The sequence below is a fragment of the Aplysia californica genome, unplaced genomic scaffold (genome assembly GCF_000002075.1).
Source record: "Aplysia californica isolate F4 #8 unplaced genomic scaffold, AplCal3.0 scaffold00086, whole genome shotgun sequence".
NCBI classification, from domain to species: domain Eukaryota; kingdom Metazoa; phylum Mollusca; class Gastropoda; order Aplysiida; family Aplysiidae; genus Aplysia; species Aplysia californica.
Window position 1 is genome coordinate 1,605,672 of NW_004797356.1, and position 4,614 is coordinate 1,610,285.

The following is a 4,614-nucleotide window of genomic DNA, read 5'->3' on the forward strand; positions in this document are numbered from 1 at the left end:
TAGCGGCCGCAGGAAACAGCTATGACCGAATATTCTCGAGTCTAGACCCGGGTACCATTGTGGTGGAATTCCCCCTTAGCCCAGTGGTGAAAAGCTGTGTACATAAGTAATAGGTGGACGGGGGGACGGATGGCGGGGGCCTGTTGTAATAATCACATAACAGATCTTTGCGGTGGGGGGTGCGGGTGGTTGGGCAGGAGCGGGCAGGGGCCTCAATTGGAGGGTTCTAAGGTGTGACTGGAGAGAGGAGAGAGGGAAAGTGTCTAAAACGGAGAGGGGACTTACCGGCGAACCTGGCACTGTGGGGGATGAGCCGGACCGACAGGGAGCCTCAAGTGGAGGATTGGAAGGTGTGTGAGAGAGGGTGACCAAAGATAGATAACAAGGCTAAAACAGCTCCTGGACATGGATGGCTGGTGTCACTATATATAAATTCTTGATGGTCAAAGGTGGATAGAGAGGGAATGTCGTCAGGTAGTCCAACGGTCTGTCTGTCTATCTCTTCCGTGCCCCCCCCTCTCTCTCTCTCTCTCTCTCTCTCTCTCTCTCTCTCTCTCTCTCTCTCTCTCTCTCTCTCTCTCTATCTATCTATCTATCTATCTATCCATCTATCGCTCTTTCTTTCTCTCTCTCCCCCTCTTCCCTTATCCCCTTACATAGTGGGGACCGGACTGAGAGAAAGGAGAGGACACTCCGGTATGTGTCCGCCGACCTGTCATAGTTTGTTAAGCGTGAATATGTGCAGAGGACAGTAAGCTGATCGTGAGCTATGTGGTTCCTAGATGCCGCCCTCCAAACCTCCAATTCCCCCCCTCCCCAAAAACACAAACACATAAATACACACACACACACACACACACACACACACACACACACACACACACACACACACACACACACACACACACACACACACACACACATCCACCCCACCTTCCGCCCCCTCCCTCCATTCCCTCACAATGTCTTTCATTTTCCCAGTCAAGGTAAACAATTCAATCATCACAAAGGGGAGTAAGCAAAAATAATGTAGTCAAATGTACATAAACACGAAAAAATGATATCAATAGGCGGATATTAGACCATATTTTTTCATATAAACTTTGAGTTTGTCAAGTATTAACAAATGGCCAAACATACACGGCCAACGATTGTCAGTTCTAATTGATTTCTTATGATTAGACATGATGAACAGAAAACTATATAACCTTAGCACAGTGGTGAAAGCTGTGTACATAAGTAATAGGTGGACGGGGGACGGATGGCGGGGGCCTGTTGTAATAATCACAAAACAGATCCCTGCAGTGGGGGAGCGGGGGTTGGGCAGGAGCGGGCAGGGGCCTCAATTGGAGGGTTCTAAGGTGTGACTGGAGAGAGGAGAGAGGGAAAGTGTCTAAAACGGAGGGGGGACTTACCGGCGAACCTGGCACTGTGGGGAATGAGCCGGACCAACAGGGAGCCTCAAGTGGAAGACTGGAAGGTGTGTGAGAGAGGGTGACCAAAGGTAGATAACAAGGCTAAAACAGCTCCTGGGCATGGATGGCTGGTGTCACTATATATAAATTATTGATGGTCAAAGGTGGATAGAGAGGGAATGTCGTCAGGTAGTCCAACGGTCTGTCTGTCTATCTCCTCCGTGCCCCCCTCTCTTTCTCTCTCTCTCTCTCTCTCTCTCTCTCTCTCTCTCTCTCTATCTATCTATCTATCTATCCATCTATCGCTCTTTCTTTCTCTCTCTCCCCCTCTTTCCTTATCCCCTTACATAAAGGGGACAGGACTGAGAAAAAGGAGAGGACACTCCGGTATGTGTCCGCCAACCTGTCATAGTTTGTTCAGGGTGAATATGTGCAGAGGACAGTAAGCTGATCGTGAGCTCTGTGGTTGCTAGATTCTGCCCTCCAAACCTCCAATTCCCCCCTCCCCACAAACACACAAACACACACACACACACACACACACACACACACACACACACACACACACACACACACACACACACACATCCACCCCACACTCCGCCCCCGCCCTCCATTCCCTCACAATGTCTTTCATTTTCCCAGTCAAGGTAAACAATTCAATCACAAAGGGAAGTAAGCAAAAATAATGTAGTGAAATGTACATAAACATGAAAAAATGATATCAATAGGCGGATATTAGACCATATCTTTTCATATAAACTTTGAGCTTGTCAAGTATTAACAAATGGCCAAACATACACGGCCAACGATCGTCAGTTCTAATTGATCTCTTATGATTAGACATGATGAACAGAAAACTATGTAACCCATAGCACAGTGGTGATAGCTGTGTACATAAGTAGATGCCGCCCTCCAATCCTCCAATTCCCCCCCTCCCCACACACACAAACACATAAACACAAAAAATTATATCAGTCACCATGTCTGAAAGTTCTCAGTTCTCACAAATTAATCAGTCATCATGTCTGGTAGATTGTGAGAAGGAGACCGCTTCTCGGCCCAAGCTGCACCAGAGCACTAGAGCCCCAGTACCCCCAGACGACGCCGAGCAAAGACAACCCTGCACCAAGGAGGACTCGTAAAGGTATAATCGTTGTTTGTTGTTTTTTCTTGTTGTTTGTTTTTTTTCCTTTCTGTCCTGGTGCAGGGCTCTGTCCCTCCACACCACCCCGCCGTCTGGGAAGTGCCGAGAGGTGGTCCCATAGGACCAAGACAAGACCGGACCGCCACCACCACCACCACCACCACCACCTCCCGAGATGCCTCACAAAACAGACTGTCGGTTTGACGATGGTCCTGACCCACACCCAACCGGGACCCTAACCGTCACCCTCACTGGCCTGTTCTCCGCCACCGTCCCCGCCGCCACCATCACGCAGAGGATAAACGACACACACCCCGACCTGCGGCTCAAAAAACATTATCGACTACAGGAGTCTTACACCATATACCTTGAGCCGCAGGCGGGGACAGACTTCCAGTGTCTACACTCAACGGTCCTGAACGAGGTGGCGGAGGGGACGGACGCTCTCCTCCAAATCACCGGCCGTGAGAGGAGGAAGGTATACCTCCAATGGGTCCCGGTGACGTTCTCTGAAGAACACATAAAGCAAGTCGTCAGGACCTTCGCCAAACCCAACTCACAAATTGACTTCCTCCCCAGACGGTTCGGTTCAGACGACCGTCACACCATCTTAGCGGAGGCCGACCCCGACGACGTTCCACACTATGTGAGGATCTCGGGCTGCGGGCCGGACCCGATCAATATAATGGTCCCCCTCCCCGGACGCCGCATAGCCTGCCTTCACTGCGCCCGAGTGGATCATTATTCCAATAAATGTCCGGCCCGCAGAACCGACAGAACCGACAACGACGACACTCCCACCACCAAGACTGCCCCCACCACCACGGAACCCGCGACCTACGCGGACCGACTAAAAGGACGACGCCCCACCACCACCTTACCGCCACAAGCAACGACAGCCGACACCCCTGCCATTACTGTGACCACCGACACCACCAACGCTCCAACCACCGATACCCCGATACCAGCAAGCAAGCCCACCGTCAGCCTGACTGCCTCTACCACCCCAAACACCGACTCCATCGACCAACACAAATCTCCCGTTAAAACCCCCAAAAAGACCCAGCCCCCTACAAAGACGCAGACAAGGACCCTCCCCCTCCCCCTCCCCCCACCTTCTCTAACACCCCTTCCCCCCCTTGAGGAAAGTATGACCAAATTGTCCCAAATCCCGAACTGGGCCGAGGAGGCAGAAAATAACCCCATATATGACAGTGACAGTGAAAGCGACAGTAGTGGAAGACGACTGACGATAGACACCGACCCTGAACAGGACAGACTAACGAAACCCAAAAAATCAAACCTCCCCCTAAAAAGACAAAACTCTCTCGACACAGTTACCCAAAATCTTAACGACCAAAGAACAGAGAAGAAGAAAAAGACAGAAAAACTTTCCACCCGACGGACAAACCCCTCTCCCAGACGACACTGACAATGACAACTCAACGACAAATTTTTCAACTTATCTTATCATTCCCTCTTTTTTCTTATATAGAACACAGGATGGCAGGAGTGAGAGTGCTTTCCTTGAACACAAGAGGGATGCGTGGTAAGTTGCCCCAACTGAAACACCTCATACACACACACAAACCAGACTTTCTCCTTTTACAAGAAACAAACATCCGCGACAGATACACCACACAAAAACTAACACACGAGCTAGGCCTAGCAACGGGGGTGTTCGGCCTGGGCTCCTACTGTCGCGGAACAGCTATCCTCCAAACTTCCGACAAATACACAATTACAGAACACACAGCAGACAACACAACAGGCCGATACACAATAGCCACCATCACAAGCAACACAGATAGATCTACATACACACTTGCCAACATATACGCGCCAGCACAAGCACGCACACGACCCACGTTTTACGACACACTAGCCGCAACACTAGCCTCAACAAAACACAAACTTATATTGGGGGGGGGGGGGGGGGGGGGTTTTCACAAAAAACTAAAAAAAAGGGAAATAGTGGGGACCGGACTGAGAGAAAACCAAATTGGGGGAAAAAAAATTCCGAAAATCCTAAACCCCCCCCGGTTTGAGGAC

At 50.3% G+C, this 4,614-nt stretch overlaps 1 long non-coding RNA gene across 1 annotated transcript in view; it reads right to left on the reverse strand.

The window, feature by feature from the left end:
- LOC118477410 overlaps nucleotides 1-1,553 on the reverse strand; it is a 2,725-nt gene extending 1,172 nt beyond the window's left edge. The window contains exon 1 of the long non-coding RNA XR_004858356.1: nucleotides 286-1,553. This is a non-coding gene — a long non-coding RNA (uncharacterized LOC118477410). The remainder of the gene's footprint in view (nucleotides 1-285) is intronic.
- Nucleotides 1,554-4,614: the final 3,061 nt, after the last annotated feature.